Source organism: Mustela lutreola, chromosome 4, assembly GCF_030435805.1.
Source record: "Mustela lutreola isolate mMusLut2 chromosome 4, mMusLut2.pri, whole genome shotgun sequence".
Lineage (NCBI taxonomy): Eukaryota > Metazoa > Chordata > Mammalia > Carnivora > Mustelidae > Mustela > Mustela lutreola.
This window is the reverse complement of record NC_081293.1, coordinates 43,741,198-43,767,347: the sequence shown is the minus strand read 5'-3', so window position 1 is coordinate 43,767,347 and position 26,150 is coordinate 43,741,198. Positions and strand designations below refer to the sequence as shown.

At 39.3% G+C, this 26,150-nt stretch overlaps 1 pseudogene; it reads left to right on the top strand.

The window, feature by feature from the left end:
- The window catches only part of LOC131830109 (large ribosomal subunit protein eL31-like), a 95,334-nt pseudogene extending 82,917 nt beyond the window's left edge, over positions 1-12,417 (top strand).
- The last annotated feature ends 13,733 nt before the right edge of the window (positions 12,418-26,150 follow it).

Genomic DNA, 26,150 nt, shown 5'->3' with positions numbered 1-26,150 from the left:
CAAAAGGAAAAGACAGGAATGAGCAGAGAAGAAGAAACAGGACTGTTGATGAATTTGAGGACTTTTTTGGAATGAAGAACTTCAGTGCAGGTCAGCTGGTGAGGGAGAAAGTCAGGCTAAGACCCAATGTATTCAGAACCTTCTGGTTTTAGATACTTGGTCTTGCTATGGGAAGATATTGATGGAAGATATTGCTTCCTCTAACAGGGTACAAGGCACCCCAGATTGTCAAATGGGGCCAAATCCTAGGGTTGTAGAGTAGGATCCTCACAGTACAAGGGTGGGAATCAAATTTACCTCTCTTCTTACATGTTATTTTTTAACATTGCTTGATATCAGCCATGTTGTGATTTAATTTTCTCAAAAATTAGAATGTTTCACTTTGTTTTCTTTACTTACTATTTTGGAGACAGCCTGGTTAAAACCTTCCCACTCATGGAATTGCTAGTCAAAATATTTTAGGAGGAAACTCAAACATTCATTGTTTGCCTTATTAAAAATTAATTCAGGCAGATGGAGAATAATACAGTGTGTGCTGTCCTCTTAGTATTCCTTGTTATCTGTCCCTATCATCATCTGCAGAGTACGCCTCATGTAATTTCACCCCCCAAGGGCTATAGGGCCACTCACAGGAGTGCTCTTAGCTGCATTTCATAGGAATGAGGCTGAGGTTAAATTATCTTGCTAAGACTCACACAGAGCAGAGGAATGGTCAGACGGAGAGCTGAGATATTTGGGCAAGACCAGAGTTGCTCCCCAGGTACTGTGGAAGGGCAAGAATAAGATCTTGGAGTTTTCTTGTGGAAATACTGAAAAAAACTTGTCTACTCTAAATCTTAACCAGCTCTCTGGAAACTTGGAGGTAAGATAGCAGGAAGTATAGACTGCCTTTGTAGTTATTCTGCCTTACATCTTTTTTGAGTCTCCTGCCTCTGGAGTCCCTTGGACCATTTGCTTTAATTCAGTCATGCATTCATATCTGCAAGGGATCAGGGAGCCCTACTTTGTGCCAGACTTTCTCCCATATGGTGCGAGAGAGGAAAACAACAGGCACCCGGCTTGTCTGGAGATCATAGTGCTGCAGGGATGCAGAAAATATTGCAGCAGTGAAAATCCCATGAGGATAGGATGACTGGGTGGCTCAGTTGTTAAGCGTCTGCCTTTGGCTCAGGTCATGATCCCGGGTCCTGGGATTGAGCCCCGCATCAGGTTCCCTGCTCCACGGGAAGCCTGCTTCTCCCCCTCCCACTCTCCCTACTTGTGTTTCCTCTCTTTTTGTATATCTCTCTCTGTCAAATAAATAAATAAAATCTTAAAAAAAAAAAAAAAAAAGAAAATCCCATGAGGAAGCAAGTGCAGGGCATCCTGATAGAAGGGGCAGGTGACACTTAACACATGACAGCCTAAATTATTAAGATACTTGTGTTTGGGAGCACAGTTCCTATCCTTCCTTTTAGCATTTTTCCACTCCAGAATTAGGTAGCATCAAGAAGGGTGAAAGGCAACTGGAGAAGAGACCATCACCCTCCATCCAGAGTTGGGTGAGCTTCAAAGCTGGCTTGGGCCACCTTGGGCTATACAGTCTCTGAAGTGGGTGATGCCCCAGAGTTTTGAAGCTAAGTATTTTGCAGGGAGATCAATCCTGAAAAAAAAAAAAAAAAAAAAAAAAGCCCCCGTATTTTCCACTCTCATCCAAACATTCTGATCCCCTCCCCCAGAAGCGCTGTTCTCCATGGTACTCCCCATTATCTGATGATGGTCCGTGTTAGGTCAGCCATTGTACCCAGCCCTTTCATAGGCTTGATATTATTGTCCTGACAGTGCTCTGAAGGAGTCATCATTTATCCACACTTACAGATAAGAAACTGGGACAGAGAACAGTTTGTTAACTTACCCAAGATCACACTGCCTCCAAATGACTTCAGGTTGAAGAAGGGTAGGGTGGGATGATACAAAGTCAAGTGGGGTCAGGAGTAGGATGAAATCCTAAGGTATATCAAAATGTAGTAAGAAAGACTATAGGCTAACATACATTATGTTTTAAAACTTAGAATCCGCTGGGCTGGCGTAAGTTGTAGGGTGAGCGAGGAGTCTAACCTGGTAGGTATGGCAAAATATCAGGACCCTGGAGTATGGGGTAATAGGTAAGAAGTTGTAGAGACATGCCTCCACTAAATCTGCCTCTGTCAGGGGCAGATGGACCCAGACCTGCCCTTCCTGTGGGGTGGAGGGATGGTGAGAAGAGTGAGCACCAACAGGACAAGGGGATTTGGACAAATGTTCATGGCAGGAGTCCAGACTCAGCCAATACATAGGCACAGACAAGACTGGGAGACACTTGGGGTGTCTGATTTGAAGACCGCCTGTCTGCTGGGATCCAAAGAAGATCCATTCCTAGTAGGAATGCCAGTACCTGAACTTATGTGAACTCTTTCCAGGTTATGTCCCTAGTTGGCCACTGTCCCAATGGTTGGTTTTCCTTTCTGCAAAATGAATTCTGTGATCTGGATTCTCTCTTTAGATTCAGAGGGAGGGGAGAATCATCCCCCTCTGCTTTGTCACAGCTATTATCTTGGCAGCTCTCTTTGATTCCTCACTGTGACTTGGAGTACATAGAGATATCTTTGTGCAACTCTATATTTTAAACTCTGACACATTCTCTGGTAATCCTGCCCTAAATATTTAATCTGGATGTTTAGCAAAATCACTACCTCCCAGCTGTGGACCATTGCCTGTGAAAGGCACACACGGGGACTTGGGGCCTGTGTCTCACAAAGTGGCAGAAAAACAAAGATCAGAGCAAGATAATGAGCAGCAGACCCATCATTCTCACCCTCACGGAAGTGAACACTTCTGCCTGAACTCCCAGGCTCTGGGTCTCCACCTGCTCTCTTTACTGTTTATGTGGCTACCAGAGAGGTTCCTATAGGTCCTTTTTCAGGGAATTTCTGGGTCTCCCTATTATGCAAATAGTATAGTCCTAAGAAAGGTATGTACTGCAGGACTACTTGGAATGTAAGCATGTCTATTATCAGTTAATATGGATTTCAAATTCAGTGATATTTTTTGCTTCAGCTCCCCTCTGCTACAGTGACCTTCCCACCCCAACAAAGCTTGCTTATTCCTGAGTATGTCCTCGAGGCTTCCAGACCCTTGTCATTGTTCATATTATTCTCACTGCTTGAAAGGTCCTACACAGTGCTGTTTCTTGAAATGGCCCTTCCTTCAGAGAACAGCTTTCACAATAAAGTGTTCTTTTAAGCTTCCCAGGAGAATATAAACTCAATGTTTTTCATGCTTGTGAATCTCTGCTATAATAGCCTTTGTTATACCTCTTCTTGTGGTTTGCTTTTTACTCTAGTAAGTCTTTCCCACTAGATCAGGAGCTACTGGAGGGCAGGGACAAGACTTAATTTTGTATCCTGCCATGCAAACACAGTGTCAGCCCAGAACATAACAACTCAATTCATGTCCTGGAATAGTAATGGTAACCTAGTGCCTGACCCTTCTCAAATAGCTTCCTAGACTGAAATGGAGGGGGTACAAAGAAAGATAATGGACTTTAGCTTCAGACTGGGTGCAATGCTGGTGCAATCACTTCCTGGTTTCATGTGACTTATCTCTCAGAACCCTCAATTTCCTCCCATATAAAGCAAGATTATAAATCTGTAGTGAGAAAGAATGCCAGAATCTAGATGTCTGAATACTTTAAAAAAACTTTTTATTAACATTTAATGTATTATTTGCTTCAGTGGTACAGGTCTGTGATGCATCAGTCTTACATAATTCATAGCACTCCTTGTAACACACACCCTTCCCAATGTCCATCACCCAGACACCCTATCCCTCAGGTCCTCCTCCCCTTCTAGCAATCCTCAGTTTGTTTCCTGAGATTAAGAGTCTCTTATTGTTTGTCTCCCTCCTGATCCTATCTTGTTTCTTTTTTTTCTCTCCCTTCTCCCCATGACACCCCACCCTGCCTCTCAAATTCCTCATATCAGAGAGATCATACAATAATTGTCTTTCTCTGATTGACTTGTTTCACTCAGCATTAAACCCTCTAGTTCCATCCATGTCATTGCAAATGGCAAGACTTTGTGGTTTTTTGATGGCTGTATGGTATTCCATTGTATATATATATACCACATCTTCTTTATACATTCTAGATGTCTGAATACTTGATCACTGTCCTGACTCTTCCCCACCATGGGTGCAGGATGTATGTATGGGAAAATGTCAGAAACAGTCTTGATTTCCAGCAGGAGCTCTAATTCCCAGTACCCCATGGCTTCTACTTTCATGACCTGATCAGCCATCATGTGGTCAAACAGGAGGTAGCTGTTGTCTCAGTCCAAGATCCACAGTTGAAGGCATGCTTCAGAGTCTTGCTGCATAGACTTCAGACTTTCTCTGAAGCTCCTTCCTGCCTCCCCTCTTGTTTATACGAAGACAACAGCTGAAGGTAGTCATGAATCTCATCTTACTAGCTAGATGCAGAAGACAAGACCTATCCTTACAATGAAGGGAGGATTTTCTGCAGTCTGGTTCTGTTTTGGATACTTCACTTATCCCACAAAAATTCCTACCCCACTGAACATAGACTAACTCTATGTTCCTGAGCATGTCATGTTTTCTTCTATCAGTTTCAAAGCTTCCCCTTGGTAGTGAGGTAGTGGACATGTACATGTTTGGGGGAAATCTCCTCTTTATAAAACATTTATTTAAATAATAACAATGACCTAGTTTAGGCAAATGTAGACTGAGGAAAAGGAGGAATACACTGATGTTGGTGTCAGGTTTTGCCTCTTAGCAACCACAAGACATTAGGAAGTTTTCTTAATATCTTGCAACTTCAATTATAAAATAGAGAAGATCAGGGGTGCCTAGGTGGCTCAGTTAAGCATCAGACTCTTGATCTCAGCTCAGGTCTTGATCTTAGGGTTGTGAGTTCAAGTCCTGCATTGGGCTTCATGCTGGGTGTGGAGCCTACTGAAAAAAAAAAATAGACATGTTCATATCTACCACCTAGGTCTTTTATGAGCATTAAGTAAGGTAACATGTGCAGAGATGGCATCATAGTAATTGGCATGAAATAGGTGTTTGATAACATGCTGTCACCTTTCTTTCTTCTCTTGAAAGTTAGCTCAGTAGTGTACTTCCACCATTTGGCTACAGACTGTCAGTTTCATGTGAAGGAAATTTGAGAACTCAGGACCACAAAATCATGAAAATTTTATTATATAATCACTTTAAAAAAAAACTTCTAAATTTTATTTGAAGTCAACTCTATGCCACATGTGGTGCTTAATCTCATGATCCTGAGAACAAGAGTCACATGTTCTATCAAGAGAGCCAGCCAGCACCCCGCATCACTATTTGTAATCAAAAGGAAGAGGGCAGTCAAGGATTAATTCTAAACTTTCTGCAGAAATGAATTTTTAATAATCCCATGGTGTTCTTGGAGCTTTCCTAACCTATTTACCTGTCTACTTGACAAGGTAAAAGTTCTCAGGTAAACATGGTAATACTTGTTCCAAGTTCCTCAGATCATAGCAGCTGATCTTTTCCCACACTGGAAGACATGGACATTGTTGATCCATAAGGAATATATTCTGGGATTTTTTTGTTGTTGTTATTGTTAAAATGCAATCATTGTCATTGTTGTGACTGACTTTCCTAACTACCAGAGGACTCACACTTTTGTTTTGGGGTAGAACCTAGACCTGCTCCCAGGTGCTCTTTCCCAGACCTATCCAGTCATTGTTCCCAAAGCAAAATGTATCCTCCTTCTCTGGTAGAGGGCCTTGAAACAGAGTTCAGGGAACCATTCAAGCCAGGAAGACCACCTCTCCTTGTGTCCACGTGTGTGTCTTGGGCAAAATTGTTCTTGGCGAACAGGAATAATGGAAGGAAGCCTGGAGATTTTTCATCAGCTACATCAACCAAACTAAGGTTCTTCCATGCTCATGTTCCAAGCCCAATAGGTCAGAGATGGTAGATAAAGAGCTTGGGCAATTTTCCCTTTAAAGGAACCAATATGGTACAGTTATCACAAACATGGGTTTTGGGGTCAATACACAATAGCTGTGAGTTGAAATCTGCTTGGATATGTGGCTGCATGGCCCAGGTTCTAAACTTCACTATACCCTATGTATTTCCTCTGTGTAGTGGGCATAATAACACTACTAATTCAGCTGTTATGAAGATTAAATGAGGCAATGCATGTAAAATGCAAACGGAGGGCTTGACATTACTCAATAAATGCCACAAACTACTTAAGAGTGAGAGCCTCCTTGCCATACTATCAATTCCAGAGTTTAGAAATTACTGAGTGATAGGATCCCAAATGAGTTTGGATTGGGTTGATTTATCAAAAACAAAATAAAACAAGAAACCACAAATGAGTGATAATTTGCGTGGGGCAAATACTAAGTATGGAGAAAATTGAGGAATTTCCCTTTCCCATTTAAGCCATTTTTAAAAAGCTTTATTTATACTTCTCAGCTTTCTATTTCAAAGGAGATATTGGAACAGTCAGGGCCAGGAATTGATTGAATTTGCTGATTTGATTCCTAGGCTTGTGTTTTCTTATTGGTCCATTTCTATCTGTTGTATGTGATCTTCCTCACCGTGACAGGGGATGAACTGGCCAAGACAGGGAGCCAGTTCACTCGCCTCCAGACAAAGGCAAAGCTTCCCTTCAGTGGAGCCACTTAAGCAGTATACTAGCCTTAATAAATCGCTGTACCATGATGGCCCCCTTTCCTGCCCTCTGATTTATCTCCATCACCTTGGATTATGTCCTTTAGTTACACAGAGAACAGTGGATCATTATCAATCACATCCTGTCCTATCATTTGTGTGTGCATGTATGTTTGCCTCCACAGATAAAACCACATGAATATGCAAGAAAATACATAGAAAAATATCCACACAAATATGTATAGACTAAGTCAGGAACACTCTGATCAACATAAATATACACAGACAGGCCACATATAATCAGCATGAAAGACAGTCCTTTCAAACACACTCACCCATACCCGCTGTCACACAAATCTCGGATGTCACACAAGCATCCCGTGCACACACTTTGATCATGTGACTAGTCTGTGAGCACATGGAGTATAGAGAGTATACTTCATCTTGTTCTATTCACATTCTTTTTATGAAGGGCTTTCTATAGATCCGTAGATCAGCAGGACAATTTCATATCCTATTACAATCTGCCAAGAAGAAATAGATAAATCTATTAGCCTGTTCTTTGCTTGTTTCATCATTGTGACAGTCTCTCATGGGTCTACATCCATCAGGCTCCCACACCACCTGACAGCCGAGTCTCCACCACTGAGCTGCAGGTTAATAGCTCTTTAATCTCTATTTAATTGCTCATTAATAATTCCGATACTGCTTTCTTCTGTTAATTGATTAAAAAATGGTTTCAGTGGAAGTGAATAATGAAATTTGGTAGCAACCAACTAGAGAATGAGTTTTCTTGTCATCAAGATAATCAAGAAGAAATAGTGACCAAAACACTCCTTGCTTCATTTGCAGATTTTTTGAATGCTACAGCTGGCACGGCCTTTGGAATTCAACTACATCAGCGTTTCTCAAACTGATTCACAAGTGATTAAACAGTTTTCTAGGAAAAACAATATTCTGTGATTAAATAAGTCTGGAAGACACAGCATACAAATCTCTTTCACAATTTGGCATTTTAAATCAATGTTAGCATAGTCAAAGCTCTGACATTCCAGTTTGAGAAACCTATTGACATTGTTAAGTTGCTCTTCACCCAAATTTATTTGATAGTAAAAATCACATTTCTGTTGAATACCACTTCAGTTATCTACTGCTGCATCGTGAGTCCCCCCAAAATTTAGCGGCTTCATTAAAATGATGGATTAGGGGTGCCTAGGTGGCTCAGTGGGTTAAAGCCTCTGCCTTCTGCTCAGGTCATGATCTCAGTGTCCTAGGATCAAGGCCCACGTCGGGCTCTCTGCTCAGCAGGGAGCCTGTTTCCTCCTTTCTCTCTGCCTGCCTCTCTGCCTACTTGTGATCTCTTTCTGTCAAATAAATAAATAAAATCTTTAAAATAAAATAAAATGATGGATTATCTTTCACAGTTCTGTGGATTTCTGTGTTGGCAGGTACAAGATGGCCTGGCCCTCCATATGGTTTTTTATCCCCCTCAAGTCTTCCCTACAAAGTGGACTCAGGGAAGTGTTCTAATAGAACAAACAACAGAAACTACAAGGCTTCTAAAGGCCTAGACTTTGAGTCAAACAACATTACTTCTGATGTATCATATTAAACAAAGCAAGTCACAAAACCAGGCAATATTCAAGGGACACATGAATTAATGTCCACACTTGATGGGAGAACAGACACTCACACCACAAAAGGGCACATGGAATGGAGGAAGAAATTGTGGCTATCTTTGAGTGTGATCTATCATGGGCCACTGAACAAATGGGTTTTGGAAGACTGTATGAAATCCTAATATAGAACAAACTCAACATTTCCTAGGTTCAGATATTGAGACATACATATGGAATGATTTTTCCAAGGGCACACATCTGATAATCACAGAAATGAGATTAGAATCTAGACTTTGGACCCAAAGTCCTTTGTCTTCACCATTGTGCTTCTAAAAGATTCCGAACTGGCCATGAATGACTTGAATGATACACAAATGCTTATTTCCTGCATTTGGGGAGTCCTTGATTCTGATCCTGGTCTTCTAAACAAGTCCAGCTAGGCTTGTCAGAACACAAATAACTCAGTAAACCAGAGTCTAGGCTTTCTGTGCCTTCATTCCGTGAAGGATGGGCTCTGGACATAGCCAGACTTAGTCATACTAATTGGCATGAGCTAGATAAGCTCTGTCTCAAAAGCATCTTCTGACATAAAGTAACCTCTTTGTTTGTTTGTTTTTCAAAATTTTTAACCATATTGTTTGGATAACTATTGAGTCCTGTACCTTCACAATCCATAGTTTGATCTTTACCTAATCCCGCATGTCTCTTAAACCACAATTCAACCCAACCCTTTGACATCTCATAAATGAATTTATGTAATGTTCCTCGGACTTGGCAGCTTATCCCAAACACATCCTCCCTGTTATTACAATGCTTGCAAGCAAATCCTGAAACAATTTCTTCTATGGGTTCTTGCTAAACTGGTCGAGATAAGCATGAAAACTTACCTGTTTTTAGGTCTGCAAATTTAGCTCAATCTTTCATTATTTATTTATCACTATGGCCCTGTATTTTGCATACTCTGCAAGATTTGAGCCTACTGACAAGATACTTGCTACTTGAATATATTGGATCTAACTTCAGCCTGTCTGTCTATCTATCTATCATCTCTCTTCCTCTTTTATTCATATGTTAACATGTTTACATTTACTCTAGTTTACTTTATTACAAGGCTGGTACTATAACTCTTGGCCTCTAGCCTATCAGGTGGAAGGGGTCATATCCAAAACTTGCTTCTTATAAATGCTCAAAGTCAAATCTGCTGCATCAGAGCCAGAGGAATACTCGGTGGTAATGACTCCATCAATATCCTCAGGACACTGGCTCCTAGCAACATTGCTTAAACATTTTGCATTAACTTGGCTTTAAGTGTTCCAGCTTTCTTTGCCCAGGAGAGCTAATGAAAGAGAAACATTAAAATGAAGGCAAATAATTGTAGAGAAAAGTTATGTCATATACTTAACAGACAATACATGAGACTGTAGCTTCATCTTCCTTTTGTAACACATTTATTATGATCAGAACACAACCTTTTTCTGGATGTCATTTTCAGCTGAAGTGTCACAGCATGAAAGAGTCTCAAAATTACATCTGTTTCCCATTCTTAGCTCATTACAAGGCAGGAGGAACAGAAGGGTGAGGGATCCTATGGCTGCGATTTATACATGAAGAGCAGAGGTGGTGTTAGGTCCCTAGACCAACGCTTAAATCTAAGATTACCTGGAAACTAACCAGGAGAAGAAGAAGAAAAAAATGAAAACCCAAACAGCCTATTTTATAAATACAGCCAGTGTCAAATAAACTCTCAAAGATTTCTCTAGAAATGCTGTTGAAATTCGACGCAAACCTTTATTTATTTATAGCTTTGATTTTCATTGAGGCCAAGGTGAAAAGAAGCAGAAAGGCAAACACCCCACATGGTATCTGTATTTGAGACTACTGAGAGGCAGGTTACCTAATGAAGTTTATGTGTCCAGGAGAAAATCCCCTTTGAGCCACTTCAGATCTTGGGAGGTGCCAATCTTCCTGGGCCCTGACGTTAAAGTCCTCTGAGTATGTATCTAGCTCTAGTTGGCAGGAGAAAGCAGCAAATGACATTTTGGAGACTGGCCTAATCTGACGAACAATTAAATCACATTGCTCTGAAATTTGCCTTTCCAAATATTGTCTATGCTCAAGTCAAGATGAATAGTCAAATTGTGAAAAGGTATTGGTTTAGAAATGAAATGACCTCTAACATGATTTGAAGCAATCCCTCTGTACACTGAGTTGCATTTCTAGAATTCATATGTCACCTGAAACCTCTTTTCCCTCTAAACCACCAGCTCTCATATTCTCCCACTCTACTTCCTACCTGGCTTTCCATTTATTGACTCACCAGAATTAGTCATGCATTTTGGTTCTATTTTTACTTCAAGGTTAACCAAGTTAATATGTATGCAATTGTGGCTTACTTGTAGTTCTTTTCAGTTTGGTAAGTCAGAGGCAAATGCAGAAGCAAAGAGCTGAGAGGACTCCTAAGGAGACAGCAAGTTTACTGCAACCTCAAAATAAGGAGACTTTCCTTTCACTGAGGAGTGAGACTGGTTCCTATGAAAATGTCAAATCTGATAGAATCAGATTCATGAAGGAACTAAAATTAAAATGCTTCAAATTGGGGGTGCCTGGGTGGCTTAATTGGTTAAGGATCTGCCTTTGGCTCAGGTCATGATTCTAGGCTCCTGGGATCAAGCCCCACATTGGCTCCCTGCTCAACAGGGAGCCTGCTTCTTCCTCTCTCTCTCTCTCAAATAAAGAAATAAATTTTTAAAAAATGCTTCAAATTGTACTTTTAAAGAAGTGGAACATCTAAGGGAGAGATGTGTACAATCCTCAGTAAAGAATGGTTGTTCAATGGTGTGTGTGAGGGAATGCGTGGGAGGACTATCACAGCTTAGCTAACACTCCAATGACAAGATCCATTGAGCCAACACATAAGAAGGGAAGGCAACCCAGGAAGGAGACTGAGGAGTTAGAACTTGGGTTCAATAGCCACTCATCCAAATATATATATATACATCTATGTATATATACATACACCCATATATGTATATATCTCCACATATATATGTACTAGAGTAATATTAGTAATACTAGTATTACCTAGAATATCACTAAAAGAAACTGAACAGAATATACACTCAAACCCACTACAGACAAATCAAAATAGAACTCTAAAAATGTTCAGGTGACCACAGAAGAAAACAGACATAAAAAGTAGAGACAATATAAAACAAAAATAAAATAGTAGACTTAAGTCCCAATAAAGCAATAATTACATTAAATGCAAATTATTTGAATACACCAATTAAAATATAATTTTGTACAGTGGATTAAAAACATGACTCAACCGTATACTGTCTACAAGAAGCTCACTTCAAATACTGTGATATAGGCAGGTTGAAAATAGGAGGATGGAAAAGGATATATCATACAAACAAATCGAAAGAAAGCAGAAGTGGCTATATTATACCAGATAAAGTACAGTTCAAGGCAAAAAAATATTACCAGAGACTGCGAAGGGTGTTTTAAAATGATGTGCCCTCTTTCTTTCCAACCAGGGCCTGGCAGAATGGCTTCCATAAAGAACCATGAGAGACTATGGACTCTAAAAAAAACAATCTGAAGGGTTTGAATTGATGGGTGGGTGGGAGGTTGGGGTACCAGGTGGTGGGTATTATAAAGGGCATGGATTGCAGGAGCACTGGGTGTGGTACAAAAATAATGAATACTGTTATGCCAAAAATAAATTAAAAAAAAGAAGCATGGTGAGAAGGGCCATTCTGCCACCAATGAGGTAGTTAAAAGAGAACACACTGTTAATATTTGCAAGTACATGCATGGGGTGAGTTTCTAGAAGTGTGCCCCTTGAGTTCTCAAAGAGATCTAGAAATTTGTCATGAAGGAGATGGGAACTTCAGATAGGTGCATTGATGCCAGGCTGAACAAAGCTGCCTGGGCCAAAGGAATAAGGAAAGTTCCATACCATCTCTGTGTGCAGTTGTCCAGGAAAGGTACTGAGGATGAGGATTCACCAAACAAGCCCTGTACATTGGTTACCTATGTTTCTGTCACCACTTTAAAAAATCTACAGACAGCTACTATGGATCAGAACTAATTGGTGATTGTCAAATAAAGGTATAAAACTGAAAAAAATAAATAAAATAATGTGCCAATATACCAAGAGACATAATAGTCTTAAATATTATACACCAAGCTATAGAATAGCAAATTCTATGAAGCAAGGTAGAACGGAAAGTAGAAACAAGCAAATCCACAGTTACAGTTGGAGACTTCAGTTTCCTTCTCTCAACAATTGATAAAACAGAATATCAGCAAGGGCTTGGAAGAACTCAATGACATTGTTAACAATAGATCTAACTGACAGTCATTGAACACTACACCCAACAACAACCGATTGTACATTCTTCCAAGTGTTCCTGGAATACATACGAGGTAGAATTGTCATTGGCCAGGGACGCCTGGGTGGCTCAGTTGGTTAAGCAGCTGCCTTCAGCTCAGGTCATGATCCCAGCATCCTAGGATTGAGTCCCACATCAGGCTCCTTGCTTGGCAGGGAGCCTGCTTCTCCCTCTGCCTCAGCCTGCCTCTCTGTCTGCCTGTGCTCGCTCGCTCTCTCTCCCTCTATCCCTGACAAATAAATAAATAAAATCTTTAAAAAAAAAAAAAAAAGAATTGTCATTGGCCATCAAACAAACCTTAGCGAATTGAAAAGAACTGAAATCATACAGAGTGTGCTCCTTGACTACAATAGAATCAAACTAGAAATCAATGTCAGAAAGATAAAGGGAACATTACCAAGTATTTGGAAACTAAAAAATAAACTTTTAAATACTCAATGGATCAAAGAAGACATCTCAAAGAAAATTAAAAAGTATATTGAACTATAAAAACAAAAGTACAAAACTTATAAAATACAGATAAAGCAATAATGAGAGCGAACTTTATAACACTGGATGCACATATAAGAAAATAGGAAATCTCTAATTAATAATTGAAATTCTCATCTCAAGAACCTAGAGTTCTTGAGTAGGAAAATAAACCTAAAGCAAGTAATAAGAAGGAAAAATAGTGTAGAGGGATAAATCAATGAAACTGAAAATAGTAGATACAACAGAGCTGGTTCTTTGAAAAACTGAATACAATTGACAAACATGTATAAGACTGACAGAGACAGATTGAACAATTGAGAGAAAAGGGACACAAATTACCAATATCAAGGAGGAAACGAGGGATATTATTACAGACCATGGAGGTATCAAAAGGATAATAAGGTGTGGTGGGATGAATGGTAGCCTCAAAAATATCATGTCCTCATCCTTAGGATCTGTAAATATTACCTTATTTGTGGAAAAGTTCTTTGCAGATGTGATTAAATTAATGACTGAGAAGGAGAATTATCTTGGATTATCCAGATGGGCTCTAAATGCTGTTGCATGTATTTTATTAAAGAGAGGAGCAGAGGGGGATTAGATACACATAGAAGAGGAGTAGACAATGTGACCACAGGTGGGGAGGGAGTGATGCGGCTTCATGTCAGGGAATGTCATCAGAAGATAGAAGATAAGGAATGGATTGTTCCCTAGAACTGTCAGAACATGGGCCAGGTGAGAATTTATTTTGGTCAAGTAAAACTGGTGTTGAATTAATTTTCTCCAGAAGTATGAAAAAAATCAATCTCTGTTGTTTCAAGCAAACAAGTTTGTGGTCAGTTGCCACAGAGTCATAGAAAACTAACATATACAGGCATACCATGAACAACTTACATGCATTATGTGCTAACTTAAAATGAAATAGACCAATTCTTAGGAAAACACAAATGTCCACATTTCACCCAATATGAAATAGATAATTTGAATAATCCTATGACTATTAAGGGAATTGAATTTTTTTTGAAGTATTTATTTATTTGAGCAGGAGAGAGTGCACAAATAAGCAGGGATGTGGGAAAAACAGAGGGGAAGGGAGAAAGAAGCTGAAGCAGACTCTGCAATCATCACCAAGCCCAGACACCTAATGCAGGGCTTGATCCCACCACCACAATATCATGACCTGAGCTGAAACCAAGAATTTGATGTTTAACTGACTGAGCCACCCAGACACCCCAATGGAATTGAATTTTAAGTTCCCCCAAAAGAAATCTGTAGTGCTAGATATCTTCACTGGAAAATATTTAAAAGATCATTAACACCAATACTACATACTCTATCCCATAAAATAGAAAAAGAGAGAATACTTTCCCATATATTTTATGAAGGTAATATTATCCTGATACCAATACCACATAAAGGCAGTACAAAAGAAGAGAACCCCAAACCAGTATCAGTTGAATAGGAAAATCATAAAGTCAAACTTTCCCCCTAACTGTAATCCAATATTTTATAAAGTGTTGTCCACAGAGCGTGTCCTTCAGAAATTTCTGATATACCCCTGTTCGGGGACCATCAAGGCTCAGAAGTTCTGAGAGTATAGACTCATCATTTATAAGAAAATCCCCAGATTAAATTTTTTTTTTTTTTGAGATAGAGAGAGACAGAGAGAAAGAGAGAGCTAGCATGGGGTTGGGGAAGAAGGAGAGAAAGAGAGAATCCCAAGCAAGTTCTAAGCCCAGCACAAATTAGGATGCAGGGCTTGATCTGATGACCCTGAGATCATGACCTGAGCCGATACTAAGAGTTGGATATTCAACCGACTGAGCCACCCCAGTACCCCTCCCCAGATAATTTTTATTCAAACTAAATTTAGAGAGGCATTGCCATAAATCAATGATGGCAAGCAGTCTATTGGCTAACTAAAGCTTTTTTCTTTGTCTATGGAGTTCCATTCCTGACAAGATTGTAATTAGCTTATTCTTTTGTCCTCACCAACATGTGGAGAATGAACATAACATGGAGGTTTAAACTTATTATTTCTTTCATAAACACTCTCTCGGTCAATATTATGGCCATGAAGAACATCAGACTGGCATCATGAGGTCATGGAATCAAGGAAATTGAGAATCCACATCATTACTGGTTCCCAGGAAAGACTGGCACACCTTGTATATGCTGTTGAGGTCACTGTAGGCCTGGAGAAATGGAAGGAACTGGTAGATCTGGGGGTGCTGGGATGCTAGTGGGAGTGCTGGAGGGCTGAGAGGTGAGTGTACAGTGCTTAATCATGGGAAGAAGTTAATAACGGCAAAACATGATCAAGCAAGAACTCAGCAAATTCAGACTATTTCTTTGTAGATTTTTTAAAAATTTCTTTTCAGCGTAACAGAATTCATTGTTTTTGTACCACACCCAGTGCTCCATGCAATACATGCCCTCCTTAATACCCACCACCTGGCTCCCCCAACCTTCCACAACCCTGCCCCTTCAAAACCCTCAGATTGTTTTTCAGAGTCCATAGTCTCTCATGGTTCACCTCCCTTCCATTTTCCCTCAACTCCCTTTTCCTCTCCATCTCCCAATGTCCTCCATGTTATTTCTTATGCTCCACAAATAAGTGAAACCATATGATAATTGACTCTCTCTGCTTGACTTGTTTCGCTCATCATAATCTCTTCCAGTCCCGTCCATGTTGCTACAAAAGTTCGGTATTCATCCTTTCTGATGAAAGCATAACACTCTATAGTGTATATGGACTACATCTTCCTTATCCATTCGTCCGTTGAAGGGCATCTTGGTTCTTTCCACAGTTTGATGACCATGACCATTGCTGCTATAAACATTGGGGTATAGATGGCCCTTCTTTTCACTACATCTAAATACCCAGTAGTGCAATTGCAGGGTCATAGGGAAGCTCTATTTTTAATTTCTTGAGGAATCTCGATACTGTTCTCCAAAGTGGCTACACCAACTTGCATTCCCACCAACAATGTAAGAGGGTTCCCCTTTCTCCACATTGTTTCCTGTCTTGCTAATTTTAGCCATTCTAATTGGCATAAGGTGGTATCTCAATATGTTTTTTTTTAATTTTTAATTTTTTTTATTTTTTCATTTTCAGCATAACAGTATTCATTATTTTTTCACCACACCCAGTGCTCCATGCAATCCGTGCCCTCTATAATACCCACCATCTGGTACCCCGACCTCCCACCCCCCGCCCCTTCAAAACCCTCAGATGTGGTTTTAATTTGAATCTCCCTGATGGCTAAGGAGGATGAACATTTTTTCATGTGTCTGATAGCCATTTGTATGTCTTCATTGGAGAAGTGTCTGTTCATATCTTCTGCCCATTTTTTGATATGATGATCTGTTTTGTGTGTGTTGAGTTTGAGAAGTTCTTTATAGATCCTGGATATCAACCTTCTGTCTGTACTGTCATTTGCAAATATCTTCTCCCATTCCGTGGGTTGCCTCTTTGCTCCGTTGACTGTTTCCTTTGCTGTGCAGAAGCTTTTGATCTTGATGAAGTCCCAAAAGTTCATTTTCTCTTTTGTTTCCTTTGCCTTTGGAGACATATCTTGAAAGAAGTTGCTGTGGCTGATATCGAAGAGGTTACTGCCTATGTTCTCCTCTAGGATTCTGATGGATTCCTGTATCACGTTGAGGTCTTTTATCCATTTTGATTTTACCTTTGTGTATGGTGTAAGAGAATGCTTGAGCTTCTTTCTTTTACATATAGCTGTCCAGTTTTCCCAGCACCATTTATTGAAGAGACTGTCTTTTTTCCACTGTATGTTTTTTCCTGCTTTGTTGAAGATTATTTTACTATAGAGTTGAGGGTCCATATCTGGGCTCTCTACTCTGTTCCACTGGTCTATGTGTCTGTTTTTATGCCAGTACCATGCTGTCTTGGTGATCACAGCTTTGTAGTAAAGCTTGAAATCAGGTAACATGATGCTGCCAGTTTTATTTTTGTTTTTCAACCTTTCCTTAGCAATTTGGGGTCTCTTCTGATTCCATACAAATTTTAGGATAATTTGCTCCAGCTGTTTGAAAAATACCAGTGGAATTTTGATCGGAATGGCATTAAAAGTATAGATTGCTCTAGGCAGTATAGACATTTTAACAATATTTATTCTTCCAACCCAAGAGCATGGAATGGTCTTCCATCTTTTTGTGTCTTCTTCAATTTCTTTCATGAGTGTTCTGTAGTTCCTCAAGTACAGATCCTTTACCTCTTTGGTTAGGTTTATTCCTGGGTATTTTATGGTTCTTGGTGCTATAGTAAATGGAATCAATTCTCTAATTTCCCTTTCTGTATTTTCATTGTTAGTGTATAAGAAAGCCACTGATTTCTGTACATTGACTTTGTATCCTGCCACGTACTAAATTGCTGTATGAGTTCTTGGAGTTTAGGGATGAAGTCTTTTGGGTTTTCCATATACAGTATCATGTCATCTGCAAAGAGAGAGAGTTTGACTTCTTTATTGCCAATTTGGATACCTTTTATTTCTCTTTGTTGTCTGATTGCTGTTGCTAGGACTTCTAATACTATGTCTAACAAGAGTGGTGAGAATGGGCATCCTTGTAGTGTTCCTGATTTCAATGGGAAGACTGTGAGCTCTTTCCCATTGAGGATGATATTTGATGTGGGTCTTTCATAGATAGATTTTATGAAGTTCAGGAGTGTTCCCTCTATCCCTATACTTTGAAGCTGAGATTATTCCCTGCATATTCTCAGATCACAATGCTTTGAAACTGGAGCTCAATCACGAGGAAAAGTTTTGAAGGAACTCAAACACCTGGAACCTAAAGACCACCTTGCTTAAGAAAGCTTGGATCAACCAGGAGATCAAAGAAGAACCTAAACAATTCATGGAAACCAATGAGAATGAAGACACTTTGGTCCAAAACCTCTGGGATACAGCAAAGGCGGTCCTAAGGGGGAAATACACAGCCATCCAAGCCTCCCTCAAAAAAATTGGAAAATCCAGAATACACCAGCTGTCTCTACACCTTAAAGAACTAGAGAATCTACAACAAATTAAACCAACTCCACACATAGGAAGGGAAATAATCAATATTAGAGCTGAGATCAATCAAGTAGAAACCAGAGATACAGCAGAATGTGTCAATGAAACTAGATGCTGGTTTTTTGAAAGAATCAATAAGATCAATAAACCATTGGCCACACTAATTCAAAAGAAAGGAGAGAAAGCTCAAATTAATAAAATTATGAATGAAAAGGGAGAGATCACAACTAACACCAAGGAAGTAAAAACAATCATCAGGAGTTATTATCAACAGTTATATGCCAATAAGTTAAGCAACCTAGATGAAACGGATGCATTCCTGGAAATCTATGAACTCCCAAAATTGAACTAGGAAGAAGTTGACAATCTGAATAGACCGATATCTAGTAACAATATTGAAGCAGTGATCAAAAACCTCCCAAAAAACAAGATCCCAGGACCTGGTAGATTCCCTGGGGAATTCTACCAAACTTTCAAAGAAGAAATAACGCCTATTCTCCTGAAGCTGTTTCAAAAAATTGAAGCAGAAGGAAAACTTCCAAACTCTTTTTATGAAGCCAGCATTACCCTGATACCCAAACCAGGCAAAGACCCCACCAGTAAAGAGAATTTCAGACCATATCCCTGATGAATATGGATGCTAAGATTCTCAACAAGATCCTAGCAAACAGGATCCAACAGCACATTAAAAAGATTATCCACTGTGACCAGGTGGGATTCATCCCTGGTTACAAGGATGGTTCAACATTCACAAATCAATCAGAACAAATCAATAAGAGAAGAGAGAAGAACCACATGGCCCTCTAAATTGATGCAAAAAAGCATTTGACAAAATCCAGCATCCGTTCTTGATTAAAACGCTTCAAAGTATAGGGATAGAGGGAACATTCCTGAACTTCATAAAATCTTTGTAGATTTTTTCTTTTTTTTATTTATTTGACAGACAGAGATCACAAGTAGGCAGAGAGGAGGGCAGAGAGAGATGGGGAAGTAGGCTCCCTGCTGAGCAGAGCCTGATGTGGGGCTGGATCCCAGGACCCCGGGATCATGACCTGAGCTGAAGGCAGAGGCTTTAACCCACTGAGCCATTCAGACTCCCCTCTCTGTAAATTATTTTTAAAACCATGTGAATCTTGTCAGGAGAACAGGGATGTGTGTATTGGAAGTACAGAACAGGGTGGCAGGAGTATTGGGCAGAACAAGATAATATGTAAGCAATTCTACCTTGGCTTTACTTGCCCTCAACAATTGAGATGGGCCCCTCTAGCCATACCAGCTGTGATGGCCCAGCAGGTGGGCCTGTTACCAAAAATACTGCTCACAGACCTCCTGCCCTACAAGGAGTGTTCCAAAGCAATCTGAATTGTCTTAGTTTTAAATTCTAATTATCCCCTGGCGAGAAAGGATCATTAGCTCATTAGTCCGCTCCTTTGCAAGAGTGTGAGACTGAGGTGAGACACAGGTAGATGGATAATAGTAGGAAATTTTAAGCGGATACTCAAAATACCATCACCTGCAATTTTTGTTCTGTTTTTGTTGTTTTTTTTTTTTCAAACTGAGGTATAGCTGACATATGACATTGTATGTTTTTTGTATACAACATAGTAATTTGATATATTTCTATATTGCAAAATGATTACCTCATAAGTTTAGTTAACATCCATCACCACACATAGTGACAAACATTTTTTTCTTATGATGAGAACTTTGATGATCTACTCTTTTAACAACTTTCCAATATACAATGAAGTATTGTTAACTGTAGCCACCACACCGTACTAATATTCCTAGGACTTGTTTATGTTATAACTGGAATTCACACATTTGACCACCTTCACCCATTTTGCCTTTCATTCTTCATTGTATTTCATCCATCTTTTAGCCTTCGTTCTTAAGAGAGTTCTAACATGGTCTCAGGAACAGGATGGAGTTCATAAGTCCACAGAGGGGCTTTGGTGGAAGATGGCTCCACTATTCCTCTCTTAATTTTTAGATCAACTCATTCTGCAAATGTTTTTGATTTACTCTTTATCAAGGATATTCTTTGGTCCTATGAAATGGGCCTGGAAATGCCTCCCTCTCAAGAGGAACCCACAACCAACTTCAAGAAATAACCAGAGTGGGGTTCAGGGAAAAGGGAGCATTAAGCAAGCTCCTTGGAGAGCTTTTTGGCCAGGACATGAACTAGAGGCAGTGAAGGCCATATAGTTCTAGAACCATGATGGGAGAACAGATTGGGCACTTGGAAACAGAGCCCTGGTCAGAGGGCATTTCATGGTGCATATTCTAGGTAGTTACTGAGAGTAGATTCCCTCATGGTGGTCATTTGAGGATTGAGGAATTAGAGGTCTAGACATCCCATTTCTACCTTGAGACACAGCTAATGGGGTCTAAAAAGGAATGCAGGGCAACCTGTATGGAATATACTAAGTAACCACCATGGTTACTTTATCTAAGGTTCCAGCAATTTTCATATAAATGGAGTTCAAAGCCTCAGAGCAGCAATAACAACATATTGGAGGCTAATGCAGAGATGGGGAATGTTACTTCAGTGAAGCATCAGCATATTCAGATTTTCTCAGTGATGTAAATAGAAACTGATGGGATGGTCTGAGATTTCTGTGATTGACAGTGCCTTCCTCTGGAGGCAATACTTCAGGCACATTTCCTGATGTCTCAATCACCTGAGCATAAGTCTTAAAATTATGCCCTAGAGAACTGGGTGCTTCCATTATTCTGCCTGGTGTCCAGCTGACTTTTGTGTTTGGTTTATGAGTATGGCAATGTGGAGGTGACACTTATGTGTTAGCTGAATGCTGTGAGGGCCTGCCTTTCTGCTACAGTGAATAGATGAGTGTGTGCATAGGAAAATATCCTCCTCTTAAGAGTCCATTCCTTTTCTTCTCTCTCTATAGATATGGATACATATATATATACACACACACACATTTTTCCAAATGCCTCCAATTATAATGCCATTCTCCATGAATTTCTATAAAAAAATTAAGACCTACATGATTATTATGTAGATTATATTGCATAAATTATTACAAAGAGATATTAGGAAACAAATGTCTGTTAGGTAGATTAGAAGATTAGAAGCCAGGGACCTCACAAAGTTAAGCAATTTTTATTAGGTTGCACAGCTCAGTAAAGTGGAAACATGGAGCAGATCCCAGACCTTCTGGCTCCAAGGGATTGTATCCAACAGACATGACAATTCTATTTGCACAGTGTCTGGCACATTGTAGGTGCTCAAAATATATTGTTGGGTAAATGAATAAATGTCTAAAAGTCTTTGGGTCATGACCTGATTACCTCATTCCTTTTTTCTTTGTTTTGATCTGCTGTGTCAGCCGAGGCAGGTATTCAATTTTTCTCATGACAAAGTCCCTCAGTCACCTTTGCCCCCTTAGGGACTTGCGACAGTTTCTCCAACAAGCTCCCTGTCAAGGAGCAAACGTTTTTATTGGAACAGCATGAAATGTAATATTACTCATAGATTCTGTCAGAAAATTAGTGGTATTGAAAATGAGCTCAACACAGCTGGGCAAGATTACACCACCTCCCTGGAAGCAGTAAGCTGAGGGACTATGGGGAGTCATAATGGTCTAATGATGGCTAATGGTGAGGAAATGATGGACCCGAGGCCCATAAATCAATATGAATACAGGGATGGTTAACAGAATGCTCAGGAGATGCTTGAGCTCATCTGAGCATTGTTCACATATAGGTGTCTCTTACTGGACCATTATTTTTTTGTTACACAAGGGGAAATTATGACAATGTGTATGTAGAAAGTACCAGAAGGCTAAGATATTTGCAGATTGGCAAATAGGTGGAGAAATGTGAAGTTCATCTTTGGGTTCCAGAATGCCAAGCCCATGGTTCTTTCAGGCTTAGAACTGATTTCTTGTTTTAGGTATTTGCCAAAATCAGGATGGCTCCAATTTTTAGTGTTGGTATAATTTTTCTTTGTATGCAATGACCAAAGAGGTGGTCTTAAGAGAGCAAGAGATTAGAGTTTAGTTAAGAATTCATATGATTGCCTTTGCATTTTCCAATCTAACCAATATTACTACCATTTCTGAAAACCCCCATCAGTTTCAGTTCTCCCTATATTTTGCAAGGTTATTTTGTTTCAAGTATTTATCATTTAGGAGCAGTCAAATGAAAAATTTGACTATAACCATGGAAAGTTTTAACAGTGGGATTTTTCTAACTCCTTTAATAGTTTCCTCCAGAGCAGAAATGATTGGCAGCAATGATGTAAAGTCAAAACTCCAAGATTCACTTGAGGCAGAGTCAAGGTGTAGCTCCTTCTTTCTGTTCTTTTATAGAAGTATTAAGGTATTGTCACACCTTTATGCAGATGTTTCAAGTGTGAATTTTGCAAGTGTGACATGTTATATTTGTAGAAATAATATCAAACATCTTCTAGAAAAAAGGAAGCGCATATATCTTGAGGTGATTTACTTGATAATGATAGTTAACAGTCATAACTTATTATTTCTATTTTTCCCCAAACATAATTTTTTTTATTGGAAAGATTTGGGGAGAGTCAGAGGTTTCAGAATGGATGGTGTATGTGCCCAAGGGACTCCTCAAAGATACCCACATATGGAATTATAACAATTACCTTTTTTAGGATTGAAGACAATGACAATGCACATGTGGGAGACTCCACTAAAACCTTTGTTGTGATCTCTGCATTAGAAGAAGCCTTTTCTGAGGTGTGGCTCCCTGTGTTCCTAGAGGAGGGTGCCAAACAGGTGAGCTATCATAGAGAATGAAATGGGAGTATGACTCTTCAGATGCTAGAGTAATTTACAGTTTTTTCAGAAAGAGGCATATTTAACATTATTTTTCTGCCCCCAACACAACAAAACCATTGATTCTCTGTGACAATATACTTCATGGGAGTGTGGAAATAAGTTGTAGCCACACATGCTAAGTCTAGAGGGAGAATAGGGTTATGATCAAGAGAAAGGGCCTATGGCTCACTCTATGAACAAAACAGAGAAGAGGAGCAAAACTACCAAAAAGGAAAATAAGGCACCAGTTTCTATAAAATCCCATTCTCACAGCAGTAACAATTAGTGGAATTATCCCTGATGCTTTTAGTGCAAGTTGCTCCAGAGAGGGCCTTTTCATTTTTACCAGCCCTGACTTTTGTACTTCAACTCAGAATCATTTTGTTCTGTCAACTGATTTTATCTTGACCCCTTTTCATGTCCAACCATTTAGCCTCAACCCTACCAAGAATATCACACCAGTCTGAGTGACCACGCATTTTCCTTTAAGCTAGATGGAATGATGGCTTGCCCTAGTCCCAGGCTTTTCTGTTTTCTGTCATTATTTACAAATCCATTCCATTATTACAGAGATAAAAGTAGCAGAAAATTCAAAGAGAAGGTAGCTGAGATTTTCACTTCTAAGGCTCTAACTTTTGGCTTCACATTGCCCCAGGAAGAGAAACTCTGATCATGCTGTTCTGAAAACTGCAAATGCTTTTCCTCATATCTGGACAGAGGACTTCCAAGGGGAAATGACTTACATGGTGATGAGAGCAAAAATGGTCAATCTCCTTTTCCAATCAGTGTCTACTTGAAAAGTTCAATGGATATTTGGCCTCCTTTCTTGTCATTCACTTATAGGGGGGGGGGGGGTGAGTCAGCATTAGGAAAAATATTGTGATATGCACCATGACACAAAGGAGGGTCACGGTTACTTAAGATAGTTGAGTATAACTTATATGTAGAATGATTGACCTATTGTTCTGAGACTGTAAGTGGGGTGGGAATCTCAGAGGAACTTCCGAATCTAATGATGTATCTATCTCCCCTCACAGAAGATAGGGCTTTATTGGAAGGGACCATACTCAGGCCTATTCTGAAGTTTGGATGAAATAAAAGAGTGAGAATTGAGTAAGCAAATTTTCAAGTAAAAAAGCCATAGGTAAACAAGGGTTTCTGGTTATTTACCCATTATTCAAATGACCAGATAGAAGGTGTCAAGAGTAATAAATGTTTCCTCTTCTTCTAGCTGATAAATGTCTCCTTTGTATTATTTACTTAGAAAGAAATAATTACCTAATATTTCTATCAAAGTGAGGTTGTCATGTTCTAACAAATGCCAAGATCATAAGCCAAATTTGCCAGAACCTTTTATCCTGCCCTAGAGTCCTACTCCTGGGTGACCTAGGCCATGTTCTGAGAAATGTGTGGCAAACCTAACTAATCACTGGAGGTCATAAATAAAGACATTGCCACTTGCTAAGACACGTAGCTCCTTCCTGGAGTAGCTGGGAATTGGTGATAACAAACCACAATAACTCTGAGCTTAAAAATGGATTTGAATTTTGTTATTATGCATTTTGCAATTTTGGCAGTTTTGAAGGTAAAAATGTGTCAAAGGGTAATATATCTCAAGGACAGTCAGTGTTAAATCAATATTAATTAAATAGGTTTATTCTTATTTAACAAAGCACTGAAGTGTGGAGGAAGGGATCTGCTGTGACTATTTTCTTTAATTTTCTTTTGCCATCTGTCAGGTAAGGTAAGACCTCCAAATCCCATACATCAGCATTTTTCAAATATAGCCAATTTTCAGCTCAAGTTGCTTACCTAATGATGTATTTACTATGTCTCAGTTATGATTTACCAGAAATAAAGCTGTAGTATAAAGCTGAAAGGAACTGGGAGGAATATCTATAAAGACAGTAGATGTTTTGAAGTGAGAAAAAAAAAACTGGGGTTATTTATTTTAAAAATTCAGAAACCCCAAAGAAGTGTAACAGCACAAAGGATTAAAATAACAATTACTATCATTTCTGTGAAACATATAGAAGGGATCATTCATGAACTAACTCCATTATGGAAATTCTGTCAAATAGTCTTTTCCTATCCATTTCATATCTTTTAAGGAATGAAGTCTATACTCCTAAATTAGCAATATCTAAGCTCATAAAGGGGGCAAAAAGGTTCTATGAAAGGTAAAAGACCATTCAGTCAATTAGTTGTATCCTTTCAAGGGTGTGGCTATCCTAATGGAGTGGGCAATAAGAGGTGAACTTTGTTTCTGACTAAGATAATTACTAAAAGCTGGTAATGTAACATGGTGGGGAGAGTGGTGAAGACAGATACAAAGAACCATTAGAAAAAAGTTCATTATAAACATATGCTTGCCAATCATGGAACTTCAGAAGATCATTCATTGTGGGTTTTTTTACAGATGAAAGCTTATGTCAAATATTATTAGAAGCCACCATGGCACTATCCAGGGTGCTGAATTAGCTAGTGTTAAACCCTTGTCTCAATGAAGAAGTCAGTCCTTTGCATGTCTATCTCCTTTAACCTTGTGCTCATGGCATCAAATGCATGCCAATTTTGAACTCCACTGTATAACTTCAGAAAATCACATATGTTGGGACTAATCCAAGGACTATCTCAACATCTTGACCCCTATCACCATAACAAAGAACAATAAGATACAGTTTTTATCATCAAAGACATTATCTGGCAGGAGGTGTCAGGCAGGCAGTTAAATAAATAGAAGTACTTTGGTGGGGACATGCATAGAATATTTTGTGATCTCAGAGGTAAGAGTCTTCTGGTGTAGAAGGGAAAACACACAGCCAAACACTTTTTTTTTTAATTTTTTATTTTTTATAAACATATATTTTTATCCCCAGGGGTACAGGTCTGTGAATCACCAGGTTTACACACTTCACAGCACTCGCCAAAGCACATACCCTCCCCAATGTCCATAATCCCACCCCCTTCTCCCAAACCCCCTCCCCCCAGCAACCCTCAGTTTGTTTTGTGAGATTAAGGGTCACTTATGGTTTGTCTCCCTCCCAACAGCCAAACACTTTTTACAAATATAGGGTTTAAGTCACTTCTGAGTTAGACTTGGAATTGAAT